The 24,222-nt window shown below is 42.4% G+C and overlaps 1 long non-coding RNA gene across 2 annotated transcripts; it reads left to right on the top strand.

Moving 5' to 3' along the window:
* The first annotated feature begins 240 nt into the window (after positions 1–240).
* LOC310843146 lies at positions 241–23,075 on the top strand. Of its 2 annotated transcripts, none has more exons than XR_014563531.1 (4): positions 241–275; positions 1,631–1,750; positions 8,413–8,519; positions 22,938–23,075. It is a non-coding gene; the product is annotated as an uncharacterized lncRNA (long non-coding RNA). The 2 variants fall into 2 exon arrangements; XR_014563532.1 differs by lacking the exon at positions 22,938–23,075 and adding an exon at positions 10,126–10,422.
* Positions 23,076–24,222: the final 1,147 nt, after the last annotated feature.

The raw sequence follows: 24,222 nt of genomic DNA on the forward strand, positions 1-24,222 counted from the left end.
GGTTCTGCCCAGGCTTTGCTTTGTGATGCCATCATTTAACCAGATCGGATTTTGTCATTGTGGTATTATCAAGAAGCCTGTTCAGAATACAGGCAATGCATCCAGCCTTTACTCTGATTTGGCTTTATAATGTCATCAAATAAGGAGATCCGATGGGCTGCATGACATGGCAGCTGCACCATTGGCTGGGATCACATCAAGATGATGATGCTTTTTCGCATATCTATAAAAGGGTACCAAAGCTGAGAACAGGCAACGAAGAGCACATGAATAAGGTAAGGGGGTTCATGTAACATCCGCCCCAATCCTCCCGCCCCAGTCCTCCCGCCCCAATCTGGCCCAGCTCTATTTGAAATGGAAGCCAGTAATCACAAGGTCAGCCTTAGCATCATGGCCAATGTATGTCACTGGTTCACACTATTTGTAAGGCAGTAGAAAAATACAGCTTCAAATAACAAGAAGGTCATAAATTCCAAGGAGAAGGCAGGATGATTCGTATATCAATTTATCACACACACACACACACACACACACACACCATTCCTTTAACCCACATAATCCAACCTACAGTGCACAATATGCAGCTTCTTTAAGTTTATTTTTGGTACAGTGCTAACAAGACAAATGCCTAGCATACATGAATAATTTTCTAATTTTCTTACGGCAAGAGTGAAAAATTTGCTGAGCAAACTCCCAACCCCCCACTTTTCTATAAACGATTTGCTTGTTCCATCTGTGGCCTCAGTTTGAAAGATTAAGGTCTCCTTGGTAAATCGGTTTTACTCAACTGTCCCCCGAAGGCTCACCTGTCTTCTGAAAAGTAAGTTGGGGAGAGGTGTCAGGAATTGTTTCTAATTCAACAATTTCTGGTAACAGATGCAATTGCTTACGCATGCACAGGGAATGGAGGAAGCTACTTTATTCCAAGTCCATCAGGCTCAATATTCTCTCCACTGGCTCTCAGGGCTTTCAGAATGGAAATCTCTCCCAGCTCTACACGGAGAAGTTGAGGATTGAATGTGGGGCCTCCTATATGCTCAGCTCATGTAATTACACTGGTTAGTAGTAACCTGATGAAGGTGGCATAGAGCCTATGAGTATCAGCCTAATAAGAACATGAAAGCCCTGCCAGATCAGACCATAGGTTTCTTTAATCCAGCATCCTGCTCTTGCAGTGGCCAACAAGAGGCATGTGGGAAGCCCTCAGGTGGGACCTATGTGCTACAACTCTCTACCTATTTGTGGTTACCAGCAACCAGTATTCAGAGGCCTGCTGCCTCAGACAGTAAAGGTAGACCACCACAACCTAAACAGCCTCAACCCTATATACCTGAAGGAGCATACCCATCCCCATTGTTCAGCCCGGACACTGAGGTCGAGCTCTGAGGGCCTTCTGGGGGTTCCTTCACCGTGAGGTTACAGGGAACCAGGCAGAGGGCCTTCTCAGTAATGGTGCCTCCATGTGGAATGCCCTCCTATCAGATATGAAGGAGAAAAATAACAGCACAACTGTCTTATGATGCTTTTATATGTGTTGGGAGTTGCCCAGAGTGGCTGGGCCAACAGAGTCAGATGGACGAGGTACAAATAATAAGATTATTCTTATACTTATTCTTATTATTACAACCAGTGGCTATTATCCTCCATGAATTTATCTGATCTTCTTTTAAAGCTACCCAAGTTGGTGGCCATCACTACATATTATCATGGCAAACTCTGGACAGAACCTCCGACAGAGTGGAGTGCGCAGGTGAGAAGAACAAACATCTAGCAAAAGTGAACTCTTGAGCTTCGTACCTGCAGAAGGAAGGAAAGGAATTGATTTCAGAAATGATAATTGCTGATTTGTCGTGGATTCAATAATTTGTGGAGTAAACTCACTCGTAGATACTGCAAATGTTAAAATATTTTACGTGCAGGAATTGGCAAGTGGATAGCTGGTGGTTAAGGACAAATAAGTTGAATGGAATGTGTTTTAGGAACAACTAGGAAAATGAAGCAGGAACAAGAGGAAACTTTGGACACATCAAGGACGGAAACCAATTTTTGGAATTTTTTTTTAATTGAATTTGTTTTAATTTGTAGGTAAAATGGGGGGTGGGTGGGATCAATATAAGTGTTTTGCTGTATTGTAATGGTGAGTTAACTTTTTGCTGTGTGGAGATGGATTCCTCTCTGTTGTGGATCTTCCAACAGTCAGCTTCTCTGGATGACCCTGGGCTCCAGGATTATGAAAGAGTGAGAAAAGCGTCTCTCTTCAGTTTCTCCACATCATGCAATTTTAAAAATACATGCATCCTATCCCCTCCCTTAATTTGCTCCTTCGCTAAACTAAGAAGCATAAAACATCGTAACCTTCCCTCATAGGGGAGGTGTTCCACTTATACTCACATCATAAGTTATACTTTGGGCATGGTTAAGAGGCAGACCTATGCCAGAGGTTTACACTAAGGGTGCATGCAGAGGCTGTGTGTGAACCAGCCATAATTTGATCTAAATGCGCATCAATGTCAGTTTAGATCTCTGTTGCAACAGTGATGGTAAATGCCTGTAGCACTGATAAATTAATCATGCCCCAGTGCTTACTACTGAGCACAGTACATACCATGCTGGGATTAAAAGGAACATAAATCAATATTCTTTGGATGAATTCTCTCTCTCTCTCTTTTTTCTCCTCAGTTTCTGCTAACCCTTTGATTGGGGAGAGTTCAGAAATTGCTATTCTATGCAGTGACCCTAAACAGAACATTGGCAGCCCCACCAACTCTGCCATTTGAGTCTGAAGACAAGGCTAATATATCTCCTTTCTGTTTTCGGATCCTGCCTTGTAACTTGATGTTGCCTTGATCACTTTAGCCTAAAGTACTACAGCATGTCGATTCCTTCAGAATTCCTTTGGAAGTGCTCATTTGGAGTTTGCGCATAGAGATTCAGTTTTCAGGCACTCCTAACTGAAAGATATGGATGTGAAGCAGTGTATCTCATCGCCACACTACATGTGATACCTTTAAATCAGGGGTCAGCAGCTACCTTTTTCAGCCGTGGGCCGGTCCACCATCCCTCAGACCATGTGGTGGGCTGGACTATATTTTTTTTGGGGGGGGGATGAACGAATTCCTATGCCCCACAAATAACCCAGAGATGCATTTCAAATAAAAGCATACATTCTACTCATGTAAAAACAGCAGGCAGGCCCCACAAATAACCCAGAGATGCATTTTAAATAAAAGGACACATTCTACTCATATAAAAACACACTGATTCCTGGACCATCCGTGGGCCGGATTTAGAAGGCAATTAGGCCGCATCCAGCCCCTGGGCCTTAGATTGCCTACCTCTGCTTTAAAATGTGGCCACAGTTGTCTTCGCTTGAGGAATTTGATCTTTGTAAATTCTGACACAAATTGATGCAGCTCACAGACTAATGGGCAGAACCGAACGCTACAGTGCATCAAATTTCACACATCTCTGAGTGTTGCAGTATAAATTCTCACCTCCAGACAATACCAAAATGTCTTTAAAATGCTTATTTGGCAATTAAGCGAAGGGACTATGTTTATAAATGTGTACTCTGAAAATCTTTTATCAAAATACGTGCTTAAATGTGGATTAAATGCAAATTTGTGTGGAGATTAAAAATATAAATAGACTAATGCAGAAATGTGATGAAATGGACATATGGGTGAACACATGTGGAAGTGGCACAAAGTAGAAACTACCAGTAATTGATTAGTCCATCCTACAGTAGCTTTTCATAAATCAAAATGGGGGGGGGGGATGACTCACCATCTGTGTGAGTCAGGTCAGGAACTAGTGATAGGCAAATGCCCTGTGGCTCCTTTTAGAATTGCTTTTGCATTTTTCCAGCTCCTCTGTTTTCCAAGACTTCTCTCCTTGCTCATACTGTTGGTGCACATGCATGTGATCCTATTGTCCCTGGGAATTTTAGTTTGGTTTCACCTGCCTGAGTCATGCAAGCTCATTCTGGGCTGAAATCAGTCTTCATAGTTTTTTGTCGAAGGGATTTGTTGTGTGTGTGTGTGGCTCATTGTTGCCACATGGGAGACTGACAATGGGCCTGTGATGCGTTATGCAAGGAAAGCTACCTTGTCCATCTCATAGTTATTCCTGAGAGGCCCCTGGGCTGCCCGCTGCATACAGCTGACTTGCGATGTGCACATCCACTGAATGCAAAAAAAAGTCTTTGCAGAGGCTGAAAAGTGAACCGATATTTTTTTAATTGGCTCCATTCCCTCCTTCTCGATTTTCATACGTTGGCTGTTGCAAGAATATATTGCCCTTTTTGTTGCCTGCCTTTACAGTTGAGCTTGACATAGATAACTGTTGATTTTCAATCAGATTCAGCTACAGTAAAACACATGCCTGGCACAGATGGCTTAGGAAGGCTGACTTATTCCCTTTTCCCCCCACTGTTTCTGCCAATGCTACCAAAGCTGTGTGTGACAGATGCGGCTGCAGCTGACATGGTTTTTCTCCCAGCGGTTACTACATTTTCATTGTTAGCCTCAGTCTCTGCTAGGCTACTGCATATAACTCATCAGTAGATTTCACTTCGGACTATAAAATTCTTCAAGTACCACTCATGTAGTGATGAACCGAACAGTGAATACTGTCTGCACTACATCCGTTTTTTGCTTTTGGGATGGCCACCGATGGCCACTCCTTTACGGACTTTTGGAGGTGGCATTAGTGTAATAGCCTTGCAAAAATTATGAATCAGCTTGGGGCATGTAAGGGTAGAGATGGAAATTGGACTGGGCCAACTGTAGTGATAGATTTGAATCGTACTTCAACGCTAGCCAGTTTGGTGTAGTGGTTAAGAGTGGTGGACTCGTAATCTGGGGAACCGGGTTCGCGTCTCCGCTCCTCCACATGCAGCTGCTGGGTGACCTTGGGCCAGTCCCACTTCTCTGAAGTCTCTCAGCCCCACTCACCTCACAGAGTGTTTGTTGTGGGGGAGGAAAGGAAAGGAGAATGTTAGCCGCTTTGAGACTCCTGAAGGGGAGTGAAAGGCGGGATATCAAATCCAAACTCTTCTTCTCTTCTTCTTCTTTTAGGGGGTGCATGGCAGGGTGTGTGGAACACACAGTTCTGATCTGCAACAGAGGAGAACAACCACAGGGCTCAGGGTGAACGGACAGGGGGGCTCCTGCATGAGGACAGCAACATCAAGCAGAGTTTTTGCCCTCCACAAGATAGTTTATGGGCTCTCACCCCATTTGAGCTTCTGCTTTGGTTCAGTCGCAGCTGCAACACCCAAAAGCCAAGTCATTCAGCCGACAGGAGATGCAGCAGCCTCTCCCACTAGCTGAGAAACTTCCAATTTGGTCTGTGTCATGGACTGACCGACTGGAGGAGTGTTGGGAGGCACCAGCCAGGGAACCCCAGAGGGAATTCCCCAGGGGAAGGAGGTTCAGAGTCAGGGGGTTGGTGGTAGGATGGCGATGGATGGTCAGAGGGAGAAGAGGGAGCAGTCTGGAAGTGTCTGAAGCTGAAGAGTTAACAGCGTTTAGGGAGCAGACAGAGGCTGGGGCAGAGGGCAGTCCAGATTCAAATGCAGGAGAGGAGAGGGGCCAGGAGACAGAGATGAGGCAGGCTGCTGAAGAATCCCCTCCTATTGCAACCAGTCCCATCCCCCCCCCAGTCTCCCAGAACAAGCAGCGTAATGAAGAGAGCAGAGCAATGAAAGACAAGATAACAGAGCCTTAGGCTGCTGGGGAAGGAACCAGGGCAGGAGCCTTAGAGAGTGGGGGGAGGGCCTCACAACTAGAGCAAGGCCTACTGGGAAGGGTTGCTGTGACCACTAGGAATGAGCTGTTTTGTTTCTTTGAATAAAGAGTTAATGTCACTGACATTGGGTTTTTATTTAGGGCTGCCCTAAACCCAGAATTTCCTGGACATAGCTGGGATTCATTCATTAAATTGGCTTCCGGGCAACAGAACACAATTTTTTTTGGGGGGTAGGCCCATAGCACTCCTCCTAAGGTGAATTGAGCAGGGTAGTGCCCATTTGATGTACAGTGGTACCTTGGGTTACATACGCTTCAGGTTACATACGCTTCAGGTTACAGACTCTGCTAACCCAGAAATATTGCTTCAGGTTAAGAACTTTGCTTCAGGATGAGAACAGAAATCGTGCTCCGGCGGCGCGGCAGCAGCAGGAGGCCCCATTAGCTAAAGTGGTGCTTCAGGTTAAGAACAGTTTCAGGTTAAGAATGGACCTCTGGAACAAATTAAGTACTTAACCCGAGGTACCACTGTATGCCATAGGACTCTGCCACCATTGGCTCGACCTCTCAGGGAATTAACCAGCATGCATACTGGTTGATACAGGTGATGCACAATAGCTAATGCAAAGTCCCTGACATCTGTAATCGATAAAGTTGTGGCCTAATTTTAACCAGATATAATGTCGTGAGTAGTCATTCGCTCTCACACACGGTGGTGGGTGGTGGGCTCAGGGCAACTGGGCACGCAAAATAAGTGCATACCCAAACATGGGACACAACTGCATTGCAGCACATTCACCTCTGCTAAAGTCACATCTGAAATGCATTTTAAAAGCATACCATTTCATCAGTCATCTGAGAGCTCAGACATTCACAAAATACAGGTGATATTTGCTAACAGGACAGCCTGATTTTCTAATGACACAGTTATTACATTTACTCAATAGAGCATTCATACAGCATCAATGTCACCTGCATTTTGTCTTCTGACCTATTAGGTTTTCTTGGCACTTTCTTGCCCCCTGTTAACTTGAGCTCCTGCCGCTTTTAATTATCCAGATCATTTTTCAAATGATTTTTTTTTAAAAGCAGCAAGGCTGTTCATTGTCCTCACCCAAAGGCAGTGTTATTTTCAAAAGAAGAAAACATGTCTTCATTTCGGTTAAACACCCTCTGTGCAGTTCTGTTCTTCCAAGAAGCCTGCCTTGATAATAGAGCATCCTGGTTTTTTCCTAGTGTTGTAAATCAACATCAATATTATCAAAAAAACACCTGCATTATAGTGGAAATCAGCTGGGGATTGGGTACCACTTCACATCGTTTTTTATTTCAATAGAAAGTTTGGATTTTCTGTCTCCCCAAGCTTTGCATGAATGCAATAAAACGGCAAGAAGAGGACCATATTTCAAATGTGCTGCAGCTGATAGAAAATCAATGCCGGCTAAAATCCTATAAGGTACTTCTAACAGGGCCATCTTGACCCCTACAGTTCTGCCTTCAGACTTCAATTCTTTCCCTCTAAAGATTCAAGAAGCAATCATCTTCTCTTCTTGCACAGCTTGCTTAGTTCCAATGCAACTGCCTCAAATCAATGCAGTCTTCTTAAATACTTTCCCAGAGTTCTCACTGTAGTTTGTAGACTGGGACTGCATTTTTCTGACCAACAAAACCACCAGCGCTACCAAGGTATGTATTGTAGCCTCTCAGGAGGAGGAATCTCACCCACCTCACCAGTTTCCTAGTTATTCATCAAATTTGAACTAGCAAACTGTGGTTAGGTCTGACCTTAAAAGCCAGAAATGGAAACCCATCTTAACATGTGGTTCCCAATTATGGTTTGAACAGCAAATGCAAACTATAGCTTGCTAATTCAGATGTACGGTAATAGCAAATTATGGCTTGCTCAAACTAGGAAGCCAAGTATGGAATGAATTGAAGTAGCTATGATCTCTCGTTTCGTTCTTGAGCTCAAGAAGCTTTTCTTGGACTTGTAAGATTTTAGTAAGTATAGACTGTTATTTTATTTATTTTTTGAAAAATATTTTTATTTGATTTTACAATGCAAAGTGAGATACACACACACACACACAAATGCATATCCATTTACAGAGATTCCTCCAAATATCAGGATTTTCCCCATTCCCTCCCTGGAGTCCCATTTAAAACGTTTAAAACTGCATTTTCTACAAACTCTAACTATTATACCAATCCATATTTTCCATGGTAATTATTACACTACAAGTGAAGCCAAAATCCTGCCAATGTTTCCATCTGCTTACTTTGGTCTCTTAAGTAAGTTATAAATTTGTCTCATTCTTTTGTAAAAAATTTTGTCCTCTTGATTCCTGAGTTTTCCAGTCAGCTTTGCCATTTCGGCATAGTCCATCAGTTTGGTTTGCCATTCTTCTTTGGTTGGGACTTTGTCTTCTTTCCATCTCTGTCCTCTTCTTGTGGTCAAATACATAGTTGCTGATCAAATCTATACATTCTTGAAAGGAACTGATTCTGTAAGATCCATTCCAACTGGAGTTCAGGTTTTTGTTCTGAACTTGCCTTGGTCACCTTGTGGGATGACCTAAGCATGAAAAGAGAGAGGAGGAAGTGTTGATTCTTCTGGATATCTTGGTGGCTTTTCATATCATTGACTTCGGTATCATTTTAGACACCAAAGAGCCATTTTGAAGGAAGACAACTAGCTGAGGACAAAATCACAGAAACCAAGGGATCTGAGCAAGAGAGATAGAACAGTTGTATGAGAGATCTGAGAAGGTAAGGACCGATTTGATACCTTTGGATTTGGCAACAAGGAAGTCATTACTGAATTTCATAAGGTCAGTTTTAGTGGAGTGCAAGGGGCAGAATGAAGGTTTCATATAAGGTACCATAACAGTGGCAAATTATGTAATGTTTCAGTGACACCTACTAATGTGATTTATTTAAGAGAAATGAACGCCTGCCTTTCTTTACAAGCTCAGAATGCATGTATATGACTGAATCCAGGTCATTTATATACAAGCTGCTTCTAAGTGTTTCTTTTTCAGTAGACACAATGCACATTATAAAACTGGAGGTGTAAAAATTAAGCATTCTTTTGAGTAGGGTTTTTATGTCCCTTCTTTGAAAGCTGTGTAAAATGTGCCCTTCAGATATCATTTCTTCCCTGGTAATTTCTTCAGTGATCGCATTTCAAGCTGTTCTGACAGTTTTTAGAAACAAAAGCTTCCAAGATATTTTTTTTTAGATCTTTTACAAAATGTTCTTCGTGTTTTTAAGAAGATCTGGAAATGTACCAAGAAAAACCCAGAAGTTTGTTGCTTTGTGCTGCCTCCTTCCTGACAGTTATCTGAACTTACAATGCATTTTATATGAAGATGATTTAGATGGTTTAAAAATAATCCTTTCTGAAATATTAATTTGTTAAATAAGCCAGGATCTTGATAAGATGAAGTACTGAATACTCTTGGAGTTGTAAATGTAATATATTATTTTTAAAACTTAGAATTGTGCTCTCATATCCTCACTCCAGATGTTCTTTTATGAAAACGATTGTGTTGGGCTCCATTGCTTGGTGACACAAGGGTCTTTAGCCCCAGTGAAATGTACTTCTATGTTTAAGACTAATCTTCATGTGTATATATTTTCCGGTAGCAAGTCAGACAATGGAACCCTGGACTCAGATATGACAACCTCAGAAGAGCCTGCTGGATCAAGCCAATGGCCTAGCCAGTCCAGCATCCTACTTGCCCAACGGCCAACCAGATGTCTGTGGGAGCCCAGGAAGCAGGATCAAAGCACAATAACATCTCCTCCTCCTGTGGCTTCCAGCAATTCAGATTCAGAAGCACTACTGCCTTGGGCTGGAGTCAGAGCATAGCCATCATGGCTAAGAGTGATGAATAGCCTTTAAATACAGTGGTACCTTGGGTTAAGAACTTAATCCGTTCTGGAGGTCCGTTCTTAACCTGAAACTGTTCTTAACCTGAGGCACCACTTTGGCTAATGGAGCCTTGCACCGCCACCGCGCGATTTCTGTTCTCATCCTGAAGCAAAGTTCTGAACCCGAGATACTATTTCTGGGAGGAGGAGTCTGTAACCTGAAGCGTCTGTAACCCAAGGTACCACTGTATTATGTTTAAAATAGTTAAGTGGGGAACCTGTGGTTCTTCATGTGTTGCTGGACTGCAAATCCCATCATCCCTGACTGTTAGCCATGCTGGCTGGGGTTGATGGGATATGGAGTCAAACAAGCCACAGTTGCCCCATGACTTTGCTGAATACTGGATTGCTCTATGAGATACACGTGTCCTGAAGATAGGAGCAGTCATCGATCAGTCACTGATCCATCTTTTTTTTCCTTTTTCCAATCCTTCAACAGATTGAAACCTGTTCTTTGAGATGTAAATTGCTAGAACAAACAGTAATTGAGGCAGAAAAGACGTTAGGAGCACTGAATCTTTGGAGAGCATTCCAGAAAACAGAATTACACTCCCGATTACCCAGCACTCATTGCTATTAATTATCACTGGGCTTAAAACGGATCCCTGAGTGATGTCCCAATTAAATGACTTTACTGATTAAGCACATTCCAATTAAGTGGTGTGTACTTGGCGGTACTTGAAAAATTGCACCATTTACACAAAAATATCATGCAAATAGAGCAGTTGACACATCCCTATTTAGGAGCTACTGCTGCTGAAACCAAAGTGTTCTGCTATTGGCAATTTGTTCCCATTGTACAGAATGTAATTGCCTCCTTAGAAAAATAAAGAATGGTATAGGGACTTTTTCTGTTGGGGCTCCTGCCCCTTGTTAATAGCCGGGGTTGCATGGCAGAAAGACCTATTAATTCTGTGTTCTTATAGACGACAGATTGCAATTGATGTAGTAACTGATGAAAAAGAGAGATAATAAGCAGCCATAGTGCAGAGGGCCATGGACAGATTTTTTAAAAATAATAATACAATGCTTAGATGAATGCACAGCTCATCACCCAAGCCATTTGGACAAAAGTTGGGCAAAAGATGCTGAGAAGCTCCTGGAGAGGGGGAGCTGCAATTCTCTTGCACAAAAACTTCTTGCATCAGGTCATAATATTTATTCGTCTAGCCCAGGAGCATCTAGCCCAGCCTGAGAGCTACATTCCTTCATGGGAGAAGCTTCCAAGGCCCACATACAAACGTGGGTGGATGTGACTCTTACCTTTATATGGTAGTTTACATTCCAGCCACTCACAAACCAGAGGTTTCTTCACACTCACAGCCTTTTCCATCTTCCATCCATGCAAGGAAGAAGCATTGCCACATCTCAGGGACACATTCCAGCAACGAAAAGGCATATGAGGAGACAGCACAGTAGGGCTAGTGTGGGATGTGGCCTGGGAAGAGGGCATAGCCTAGAGAGGGTTCTGAGGGCCACATAGAAAGGCCAGGGGAGGGCAACATTCTGCTCTGGCCCTGAGGTTCCCCAGCCCTGAGCTAGCCCTACTCTGAGTGGCAACGGTTCCTCAGAGGCTCAAGCAGATGTCTATTTCAGCCTTGCTGTTTTAGGTGGAGATGTGAGGGTTTGAATGTGGGACCAAAGCAGATGCTCTACCATGGGACTAAGAGGTCCTCGCCAACCACAGAAGACATACCAAAAATATCTGTTTTGCATGCAGAGGTGACCTTCCAGATCTCCAAGAAGAAGCACGCATTGACAATGGAATGACACATGATTCATGAAGTGGGTCCACCACTGAAAGTCACCTTTTCCCTTCTCCTCCATACAGTGGTACCCCGGGTTACAGACGCTTCAGGTTACAGACGCTTCAGGTTACAGACTCCGCTAACCCAGAAATAGTACCTTGAGTTAAGAACTTTGCTTCAGGATGAGAACAGAAATCGTGCGCCGGTGGCGCGGTGGCAGTGGGAGACCCCATTAGCTAAAGTGGTACCTCAGGTTAAGAACAGTTTCAGGTTGAGAACGGACCTCCAGAACGAATTAAGTTCTTAACCTGAGGTACCACTGTAACATGTAGAATCACCTTGTTCCCCTTGCCCATGGTGTGATTCCACCACACTGTGGATTTCGCCACCGCCTAAAGTGGTAGTGAGAGTCAGGGCAAGGGGCACACTGCACACTGTGACGATGCCGCGTGACACAGGGAAAGTGATCCTTAACATAACCCGGAGGAGAGGGCAGAAGCCTCATGTCAGCCATAACGTTTAGTTCCACCCTTACGTAAGACAACGTTGCAAGAATGCAAGAGCTTTGCAGCAGGCCTGGAAATGCTTCAAAAGTCAGTAGTTTTTCATATTCGTTGCACTTACAGCACATCAGTTTTCATTACCCCAGGCTTCCATTATTTCTGAGATATACTAATTTCCTTTTCTATATAGCTGCTGCAATAACTGATACCTATTGTGGCTTCCCTGCTTGTAGAAACTTATGAAGAGCTTATATGAAGGAGAAAAAAAGATAGCTCTGATGCTATCCAGATGTTATCGACTCTACAAAAAAAAATGCGAACTCTTTTAAATGCAGGACCTATGTTGGCAGCATTAAGGTTTCTTGTATTCTTGCACCTATGACTAATTATTGCAATGATGACATAATAAAAATGCACAGCTTATTAGGGCTTGGTTATATATTGGTACAGGTCATACATTAGTGTCCCTGACTGGCCACTGATGGTGTGTGCACATGTCTCACGGTTTTCTCTTTTTTCTTAGGAAACCACATCATAAGCATTTCTTTTTAAGTTTATTTGTATGTGGGCCACAATTCTAGAAAAAGAATGTTATTAAATGGCTTCGTATGAAAGGATTGCATTAAGTCTTTTGAATAAGAATGTTGCTTTTTAAAAAATAAAATAAAATAATGCCTGGACTTCATGTGAATTCTAATAAGATTGTCTTTTGGAAGTGGTTATTGGAAACATTCTATAGATACAACATTTCTAAGCCGTTCATATTTGGAGGCCTGGGAAGGATCAAATGGTAACATGAAGGATCAAATGGTAACACTGACTAGTGGCAGCTCTCAAAGATTGGCCAGCTCACCACAAATGCTACAAGAGTATCTCTTCCACCTGTGAAATGTTGGGAAGTATGTTACATATTTGGACTGAATGCTTTTCTAAGGAAGGGGCAGTTGTGTTGTGGTAATATTATTGTTCGTCAGCTGGGAATATGCTGACGTGCTAAAGGTTCTAAAAGCATTTGCTGATAAGTGTACTCTCAGAATCTCTGTCTACCATATGTAAGAAATCCTGGAGAATATTTGAGGTGCAACAGGACTGGAGACAGGCAAATGTCCCAGTCTTCAAAAGGGTGGAAATGAAGATCTAAGAAAATGCAAGTCAGTCAGTCTGACTTCAGTACTGGAAAAATAACAATAAAAGAGATCATAAAGGAGTTAAATTGCAAGTATCTCGATAATAACGCAATGATAAGTAGGAGCCTGCGTGCCATTGTCCTGCCATTATCTTTTTTTTCTTAATTGGGTTCCTAACATAGTATATTGTAGGAATGCTGTGGACATAATTTATCTTGATTTCAGTAAAAAATGTGGCAAAGTCCCCTATGATAGTTTGCAGCGCTCATCTCGATCTATAGGCCGAGGGAGCCGTTGTTTGTCCGCAGACAGCTTCCGGGTCATGTGGGCAGCATGACTAAGCCCCTTCTGGGCGTTTACGGAAATGCCGTTTACCTTCCCGCTGGAGCAGTATCTATTTATCTACTTGCACTCTGATGTGCTTTTGAACTGCTAGGTTGGCAGGAGCAGGGACCGAGCAATGGGAGCTCACCCTGTTGCGGGGATTCGAACCACCAACCCTCTGATCGGCAAGTCTTAGGCTCTGTGGTTTAACCCACAGCACCACCCGCTTCCCTTCTATGATAGTTTGGTTAGCAAACTGGTTAAATGAGGGTTAGATGATAGTGGATTCGGAGGAGGCTAGAAAACCATAATTGAATAGTGCTAATACATGGTGCCTCATCAAACTGGAGGGAAGCTGCAGTGGGGTGCCATTGGACTGTATCCTGGTCTGGCACAGTGGTGCCTTGCTAGACGAAAAGAATTCGTTCCGCGATTCTCTTCGTCTAGCGGTTTTTTCGTCTTGCGAAGCAAGCCCATTGACAGCTTAGCGGATTAGCGCTACAGCTGTCAAGCGGCTTCCAGCGATCAGCTGTTAAGCGGCTTATCAGCGGAACAGTTGATAAGCGGCTTAGCGGCTTAAGAAAAGGGCGAAAAAAGCGAAAAAACCCCGCAGGGGGGATGCAAGATTTTTTTCGTCTTGCGAAGCAACCCCATAGGGAAATTCATTTTGCGAAGCGCCTCCAAAACAGAAAACCCTTTCGTCTAGCGGGTTTTTCGTCTTGCGAGGCGTTCGTCTTGTGGGGCACCACTGTACTCTTCAACTTGTTTTTTTACTGATGGCTTAAGAGCAGAGGTGGAGGGAAACTGTATCCAAATTGCAGATGACACAAAACTTTAGAATTAATCAGTACTTAGAGTGAGGCTTATAAAGAGTGGGGGAGTCCTGAGTCCTAAGTTAAACCTGGACTGGAAATGCTCCAGATTCTGGTTTGCTAGAACGTTTGGAAAAACCCAGAGTGGGCTTTTGCACATTACACAATGTACTAAGATAGTTAAATGTTTTTGTAGGAGAGAAACCAAAACTGAACTAATGACAGATTACTCTCAGAGAAAAGTTTTCTAAATATTTTGAAGACAGTGTTCTGGCAAAAGCCTAACTGTGCCATAAGTTATTCATAATTTTTAAAAATAGCAGTATGTATTTTAATTATATTCTTAAAATTTTAATTGGAAACCAGCAGCGTTTATTTCTTTTTAAGCTTATGATACCCAAAGGAGGCTCTCTTTCCTTTTTCGTTGTTATTAATAACATCCTGGTAATAATTATTTGACATATTGAAAAATAAAAAGAGCCGAACTAATGAGCCTCCTCCTTTGCCAATGTCAGTCTGGAACAGAAGTACTAAAATCAAAGCTCCCATCAAGACTCTTTAAGTAATGAGGCTTCTTTGTCTGACTCACCTCCCATGCTTGCCTTGATCCTTTAAAAGGGTGACTGCCTTATTTGCCGATGATGATAAGTCATACAATTGTCCAACACAGAGCCAAAGGTATATTGTGAGACAATTAAAGACGTATTATCAATATCAATAGGTCACAACAGAAGACAGCAAAGCGGCCTGGTAGTAGGAAGAGCTAGCTGTTATTGCAGGAATGGGAAACAGGAACCCCCAAACTTACCAGGAAGCAGTATGTGATAGCAAGGGGAGCCTCATTCTCCCCCCCCCTTTATTTGAAAAACGTTTTTATTTGATAGTCCATCAGCTTAGTTTGCTATTCTTCTCTGGTTGGGACTTTGTCTTTTTTCCATCTCTGGGCTAATAACACCTGGGCAGCTGTTGTTCCATATATAAAGAGTCTTTTCTGGTCTTTTCCCAGTACGCTTCCGAGCACAATTCAAAGTGTTGGTGCTGACCTTTAAAGCCCTAAACGACCTCGGTCCTGTATATATGAAGGAGCGTCTCCACCCCCATCGTTCTGCCCGGACACTGAGGTCCAGCGGTGAGGGCCTTCTGCCGGTTCCCTCGCTGCAAAAAGCCAAGTTACAGGGAACCAGGCAGAGGGCCTTCTCGGTAGTGGCGCCCTCCCTGTGGAACGCCCTCCCAACAAATGTCAAAGAGGAAAACAACTACCAGACTTTTAGGAGACATCTGAAGGCAGCCCTGTTTAGGGAAGCTTTTAATGTTTAATAGAGTATTTTAATATTCTGTTGGAAGCCGCCCGAAGTGGCTGGTGAAGCCCAGCCAGATGGGTGGGGTATAAACAATAAATTATTATTATTATTATTATTATTATTATTATTATTATTATTATTATTATCATCATCATCATTTTATTTTGGGATGTTGGTACCTGTAATTCATAATAATAAAGCTTCTGGTTTTTCAACAAAAGTTATTTTAAACATTTTTTTCAATTCATTGTATATCATCTCTCAGAAATCTTTTACCATCTTAAACGTCCACCACATATGATGAAAGGTACCTTCTTTTTCTTTACATTTCCAGCAGATATTTGTACTTGTCTTATACATTTTTGCCAGGGGAGTCTCATTCAGCATGCTGCAAGTGTGTTTGCTGACTGGCTGGCTGTGGCTCACAGGGGACTGACTTCAGAACAGGCAGCTAGCCATGCACTTGTAGCATCCTTGTGGGAAATTAAAATATATGAATCCCCGTGGACCTACGTGCGGACCTAAAATAATCAGGTGGGTGCCTGGATTCAAAATGAGGGGCTTGCGCACAGAGATCCCCAGTAGCAGAGTATTAAACTCATAAAAGTGACACTGCAGCACAGCCCTAGGAATATAGGTTGTTAGACCACCGGTCTTCAGTCTTCCATGATTTCCTTACACGTGAATATATTACAACTAATCACGCAGATCACCAACTGATGCTCCCATCGTCAAAGAATAAACATGCATGTGTGAAAGAGTCCAGCATTTGAATCAAAGCACAGAAACTAGCTGGAAAGTCATGCCAATACTCCCTTTAGTCTCAGCACAAGCCCATTAATTGAAATGGCACATTCAAAGTACCAATAAACATCAGTGTGCAAAGCAAACAGAAGTGATTGATTGAACAATTTGGCATCAGGGCAGTTGCTTAGAACAAAGAGTCTGATTATCTGATCATTGACATAAACATTTGAAAGAAGGGGATTAATTCCTCTGCATGAAAGATGCTTTAATTCTCAAGCTGGGCCTTTTCTCCCGTGTTTATGTGTGTGTAGTTTACTTTTTCTTTTCCCCCCTTCTTTTTTATTTATTAAAAAACCCAACAGTTTTACAAGTTATTTGGCAGGGCTCCCACTGCACTTTGGAGAATGTGTCCATTAGCTGATTAGCAGTGTATTCCGATATGAAACGTCAGACTGCTGAGCTAAAGGGAACTGGGGATTAGCCCTCTCCAATCCACATATAAATTGTGTTCGTGGCACAGCATAGACCAAGGACGCCACACTGACTCAGAAGTAATCAAAAGATTTCTTATTGGTTCCTTTTTGAATGAGTCCAGGATTCATCGGTTGTTTCAAGCTCACCATTTTGAAGACTTCTGACTGATATGATTTATTGAAGTCATGAGCCAGAATTGATGAGCACAATAAAAAGACCAGGTATCTGAGTCTTTATTCCTCCCATGAAGAACAGCAATGCATTTTCTCAACAGGCAAGTAGGCAAGATACATATATCAGTATATGATACTGTTTTCCTGCCTGTATTGGTTGCAAACCACACAGGAAGCTTTTCCCTTTAATAACATAGTTATAATAACACTTAAAAGCAGCACAAAATGTGACAAAACAATACAGAGCAGTTGTACAATCCATATCAATATCAGTTATAGATTTCATTAGTCCAAACGTGTAGAAGAATAGAAATAAAAGTGCCATTTGTGATATAAATAAGATAGGTATAGGTTCACAATGGCATACATAGAAGGTTTTCTGACTGGTGGTCCTTAAAGCTAGACTACTGCTTAGCCCTGAAGGAAAACACTCTCTTGTCAAATGACTGATACCTTGCCACCCATCTCCAACCCATCTTAGAGAGAAAAGTCAGTTGAGCCAGGCCAAAGTTGTTTGTGGAGCTGGGAAACGAAGTCGTTTGAACAGCCAGCTTCCTCTTCCTCTTCCTCCAATAACTGAAGTCACTATTTTTAAAAAATAATTTCGTTTTTCATTTTCTCGTCTTACAAATATTTTAACAAAATTTTTTTTTACATAATCCCCTCCCCTTCCTTCTGCAGTTATTTATTTGATATATTTTGCTACTGCATATTCAGTTTAAACCTATTTACTAATTTCCCCTTGTATTCCCTTTTAGTTATTTCTTACTGCACATGTTTATGTCAATCTTGCTAATGTTTTAAGTTGTTTACATCTTCAAATAATCAATAAATTTTCCCCATTCTGTTTTAAAAAGTCTCTCTCCTCGGTTTCTTATTCTTCCAGTACGTTTCACCATTTCTGAATACTCCATCATATGGAGTATGATGTTTTAATTCCCAGTCCTTCTTCATTGGAACTGTTTCTTCTTTCCATCTCTAGACATAAATCATTTGGGCAGCCTTAGTAGCGTACATAAATATTTTCCCCACCCTGTTCTTTGGGTACCTCTCTACCAATTATACCTCAAAGAAAAACTTCTGGTTTTGTTTTTTAAAACAAAGGTTCTCTTCAGCATTTTTTCCAAATCATTATAAATCATTTCCCAGAAAGCTTTTGCTAACTTACATGACCACCACATTTGCTCACCCCGTCATGGGGATTCGAATCGCCAACCTTCTGATCGGCAAGTCCTAGGCTCTGTGGTTTAACCCACAGTGCCACCCACATCCCTATTTCTGGGTTAGCGGAGTCTTTAACCTGAAGCGTCTGTAACCTGAGGTGTCTGTAACCCAAGGTACCACTGTATTAGACCTTGGAGGGAACAGAAACTGTTTATCTGAGTGCCTGCCCGTATCTCAAAGATCCAAAACCAGCCCTTCTGCACAGATATGTTGCAGATGGTAAATGGAACACACAAGCTAAACTGAATCTGGTGTAATTTGAGACAAAGCTATGCCAATTCTTCCCCCTCCCCAATCCCTCTCCCCACACTGTGAGCACTGCACTGGACCAAAGTGTCTCTCCACTGGCCCACTTCCAAGAGCAGGATTTTGACAATGGATAAGAGTAGGAAGCTATTAATGCAATGCATGAGGAGTTGAAATTATATCTGCGGAAGCTCAGGCTCTTGCAGCGAAACCAGGAGAGTGATTTTTCACACAGTATTTGTTTTAATGTCCGTTGCATGATTCTTCTCTGATGGGAAATATACCACCAATTGAATAAACTGGCCTTGGGAGGTAGTTAGGAAGTCTTTCCATTGCCAGGGCATTTAGACTCAAGACAACACAGACTGATGAGAAGCCATTACCTTCCGAAGGTAGCACTGTATATCCCAAGGCTGCAGCAGGGGATCCAAGTCTTTAATTTCTCCCAACTTTGACAACTACAGTAATGAGGAGAAACTTAGAGCAGCTTGTGACAGAAAGAGCTATTGTTATTGTTTTTTCCTGACTAAGCTTCCAAGCCTGCAGCTCTTGGTCTGTTACCAAGGTCCTCATTTCAGCTGGTACTCTGTGCATGACCTAAAACTCCTTGGCTGATTTAATTTCACTCAATGGGTAACTGTCCAATGAGAGAAGACTCTTACAAGTACACCGAGGAAGCAGACCTTGGCATAGGTTGGTTGCCCTCACTGACAATAGATAAGCCTGTCCTCATTGGACAACCCCCCCCAGATGTTTGCTTCTGCCTAATTTTGTACCTGATCCATTCGCTAAATGCTAACATGGGCATGAACCTCTATTTAGCAACTAATTAGCTCTTCTTAGAATGAAAACCTTGTTCTCACTGGCATTACCTTACCAAGTAACCTAAACAATGCTTATGTCTATCTCCACCTCTGCATCCTTGTCACTCAAGTCCAAATATGGCACCATCTAAAGACATTCCGTCTCTGTTGGGTCATGACACTCACCTTTGTCCCTTAAACCTGGTGGGAAATTTGCACCTCATCAATTAGCATACCACCTTTTGCTACCTTTCCCCCCAGTAGTCTCATTCTCTATCTAATTAACTTTCATCCCAGAAAGTCATGTCTCCTGAGAGAGACCACATTGCTCGAAATTGCCCAGATTCCCATGAGTTCATTTTGCTTGGCTCTGCATAGGACAAACCAGGGTGAGCTGCTCCAACTCCAGTTAGCTCCCGGCCTTAGTCTCTCCAGCCATTTCCCTTGCCCATCTCCATGTTTGCAATCTTCCTTGGGTTAGTCAGGAACACTAAAAACAGTAGTAGCAAGTATTTTTGTCATCCAGATGTTACTGGGCTCCAACTCCCATCAGCCCCGATCAGCGTGTCATGGTCAGGGACAATGGGCACTGGAGTCCACAACATCTGACTTAAAGGGACTCATGCTTTGTGGTCTCCCACAGGGAATATTTCTTTTTTTAATCCACAGGAGAATCTTGATTTTTCATTACGATATTTGTATTGGTGAAATAATGGATGAAGTCAGCCACAGTTTGCAAGCACTCGCCCTGTTCCCTATCCATGTGTTAGTGTGGGTCAGGCATAGGCAAACTCTGGCCCTCCAGATTATGGGACTACAATTCCCATCATCCCTGACCACTGGTTCTGTTAGCTAGGGATGATGGGAATTGTAGTCCCAAACATCTAGAGAGCCTGAGTTTGCCTATGCCTGGTGTGGATGCTGCATTACGGAAGGCCACTTTGGAAAACTACTTCTGGAAGTAAAGCAAAAAACTTTGCTTGCTAGGGGAGCCTAATTGAGGACATTCTCAGTCAGCTTGTACAGCTGAAATCTCCTCCTCCTCCTAATGCAAAGGAGGAGGAAGAGATTTCAGCTGTACAAGCTGGGCCCTACCTGGGCCCCTACTGAGGCATAATATTAATCAATTGGTTGATTTCTACCTGAAAAAATAAAATCTGCTGTAGGTGTATCACACATACATGTACGTGAAACACACACACATACCCACACACCCACACACCCACTCCACACTCTTTCTGCACCAAAATTGCTATTGTTAGACAGCTGGGGGGAGGAGCAGCAGCAAATTCCACTGAACTAGAGCAAGAATAAGAATGAGATTTACATGTTCTTAATTAGGTCCCTTAAGAACAGCAAAGTTGTCAGGCATTCTTTAAGTTGCAGCCCTTTAAGCCCTAATCAGCAATCATTGGGTCGTTTCACATCCTTTTAAGACATCTTCAAACAATTTTTGGAGACGCTAGGACAGATTTAAAGCAAAAGCCAAGCCTGTGAAACCCAGGGTGCAATGTCAATATATTGCTAATATTTCAGGGCTGGGAGGAAGCAGGGGGCATCTCACATCAGTTAAGATAAAGCAGTTCCTGGGAAATGCATACCAAAATAAGCGTTGAAAAAGCCACATCTTCTGAAAGTTAAATGGTGTCATTCAATTATTCTCACTGGACTGGCCTCGCTCTTTTAATGTTGTCAGTTCCGATGAGTTGTTCCTTTATGGTTTCAGCAAACGAGAACTCACTCCCGCACATCTCTTATGAGGTAAACAAGACTGAGAGGTGTGTCCTTCCTTAAATTCAATAAGCAGCTACTGCTGCCACTTTTTGGTCCCAAGCCAGAGGACACTTGGTTGCCTCTGGTTCCACCTACTGTTGGCCTCCCAGCATTCTCTGCCAATCCCAATGGGCTTCAGCAACCACCCTCTAGACTGGCGGTGAGACCAGTCCTGAGTTGCCACAACACTTAGACAACTTGGAGCGGTTTAACCATCTCCCGTTCCCAGGGAAGTTCTGGGACTTGTACCTCTATGAGGGAACTAGGGGTCTCCTAACAACTCACGGCACCATTATCAAACTACATTTCCCAGGATTCTTTGGGGGGAAGCCATGACTGTTAACAAAGTGGTGATTTCAGTGTGTACTGCTGATGTGACCATAGTAACATTGCATGTATGTCTTCTGGAGGAGCATGATGCACACTTAAGTGTTGGTGGCAAGGCTAGCAGGAACAGTTCTCCCCTCCCTCCCTCCCTCCCTCCCTCCCTCCCTCCCTCTCTTTCTTTCTTTCTTTCTTTCTTTCTTTCTTTCTTCTGATCAGCCCTAGAGAGTCTGCCTATAAAAAGGTTGTAGACATCTAACACACTTTTGAACAATGGAATTATTCCCAATGATTTCTTTTTCAGTTTCAAGAAGCGGCAACTTTACTTTTAACGCTATTTCAATTCATCATTTAGATAGCCCTTTTATATTTTTTAAAAAAACACCGTACAGTTTGCGAAGGGCCATTTCAAGAAGGGAGCCAAAAAGAGGCAGGGATTTTTTTTTAAGGGGGCAGAGAAGAAGACAAAAAGGGGAAAGCAGCGTTCAGCTTCATCCCAGCTCTTATTTATCCTCAGAAAAGGCTTGCAGAGGAAAGCTGGAGTGAGTAAGAGTGATTTGTCCAAGGTCACCTTAGTGAGCTCCATACTTGAGAAACAGTTTTAATCCATGTCTCCTCTATCCACATCTAACACAAGCGCTGTCCCTAAGGATCCTCTTACAGTCAATGAAAGTTTGGGAAGCCTCCCTTTATTTTTGGAGGGAGGGAGGAATTCTTCTGATGGCTTTCCAAGTTAAAAAGAAAGAAAAAGCCACCTCTGTAAGCCACTTCTTTTCATGCAGCAGAAGAGAGATTGTTTGTTCAATATTATGGAGCAAAGCTCTTCCCCTGAGGTAGGTCTGATAAGCTGTCGAACAGGCCATTATTCAGCTTTCTTCAGGTTCTCTCTCTCTCTCTCTCTCTCTCTCTCTCTCTCTCTCTCTCTCTCTCTCTCCCTCTCCCCTTCACCATGTGGAACGTTATTTATCATGCAGATTAAAATAAAGCGTTAAATCTAGGCATCAAGTTCTTTTGACAGGTAAAACATTGCGCCATTAGCCAGCATCTAAATAAATAATGCAAGTTCCAGAAACAATATTGCTTGCGACGGCTGGAGACATCACAAATTGGGCAACCAGGGGAGAAGAGGAAAAACACAAAGGAAGAAAGGAGGGTGGGAAGGGAAGGAAAGAGAGAGAACAGTGAAAATCACTAAAAATAAACATGCAGTTGCTACAGTACCAAAGGCAGATCTGTATTAGCTGACAGCCTCCCCATTTTAGGGAGACCGTGATGCTACATATTTATTTATTATCATTAGGCATCTGCTGGGTTTTCTTTTTTATAGTAAAAGCAAAGATTCCTATTTCAGAACGTTCACATAACGTGTGTGTGTGTGTTTGTGTGTTTAAAAAATAATTTGCTAAACTGCAAAGATCAGTTAAATTTGCCAGTCCAATTAGCCCTTTACAGGACTGGTGTAGAATCTTTGGCTTTACAGAAGTTGTTAGAATTCAACACTAAACAAAGTTATCATTTTACTGTCCCTGTGGATTCACTTCCCCTTGACACTCGACATTTTGGTGCAAGGAGTGAATGAACTTTCACCCACGTCTGTAATGTCTGAATCATAAATAATGCCCCCGGTGGTCCTTAATAACATTTCCCATTTCTTCTCTTCTGTTTTTGCTAGCAAAAAGGATACAAGGATTCCCTTGATGCAGCTTCTCCAGTAGCCAAAAAGAAGATAGCAAGCTGTCTATTGGCACAACAAGCAACTAAATTGCATCTTGCACTTGGAGGTCAGGACTGAGATCACCGTTGGGTTAGCCAAAAGGAAGTTCAAGTTATAATACTAGAATGAATTGACTTGGGGAATAAATCGATTCTTCTCATTTTGAGAGCTATCAGGCTATTAACTGTTGCATATGTACCAACAAAGTGACACCGAAAAAATGAGAAAGGGAGAGAAAGTTGTTAGGAGGAAATTGCATTCATAAATGTTTCACAGATTACCTTTAATTAAGTTGTTCTGTGAATTATAATCACAGCATCCCCAGCTGAACAGAGTCGTGGAATGCCCTACTTAGATGAAAATCTCTTGTCAACAACTGAACTGTTTCTTCTTAAAGAATGCACCACACACAATTATATTTGGTGTTCAAATAAGCACTGCACAGTTAATCCTGGGCCATCACATTTCCCCCTCTGGCAGTGTTTAGTTATCAGCTAGAACAGGAGGACTGAATTGCTATCTCATTGGGGTTTCATAAAGAGCTGGTGCTGACATTATTTTTCAGAGTTTACCCGTGTAAATAAGCACTTGGTTCACATGGTCTACTTATACAAACAGTGTATCATTAGAAAAATAGACCACTGCAGCAGTTTTGTGTGGGCGAAAGCTGCTTGCTGAACATTATCTGCTTACAAAAGCAGCTGCCGCAATCTTCCATGAGCCCCTTTGATGTCACATGAGTCGATCACTACCCCTAGTGAGTCAGCACAGATGTTATTCTGAGTTGCTTAGTTAGCACAAATAACATCTGCATTGACTCACTAAGGGGGCTCACATGTTGCATTCAATGAGTGTATAATCTACATACTTGTGTACCCAACTACTGTAGCTTGTATACTCCTACAGCTATTCATGTGTATTCTTCAGTGAATGTACAATCGGTGCACTGCCTGTGCACACAACAGTTGAACTCTACAAAATAACGAGTGTACACTCTTCCACACAACACCTGGAGGTGCATAGATACAGCTTGTAGATGTGTTCAGTGTAGTGTGCGAACAACAACAGTTTTAAAAATGGAGGAAAGTCAATGGCACCCACAGATCCATGGAGGACGTCAAATTGTAGATGTATGAATTGAAATGGAAGTAATTTTTATGTTATACAATGGTAGAGTATCTATCATCTTAACTTGGTAGCTGGTTATTGACCCAAGACAGATAGATGTTTGGAGAAAATGAGA

Source organism: Podarcis gaigeae (assembly GCF_964106915.1).
Source record: "Podarcis gaigeae genome assembly, chromosome: 4".
In the NCBI taxonomy this organism is placed as follows: Eukaryota; Metazoa; Chordata; class Lepidosauria; order Squamata; family Lacertidae; genus Podarcis; species Podarcis gaigeae.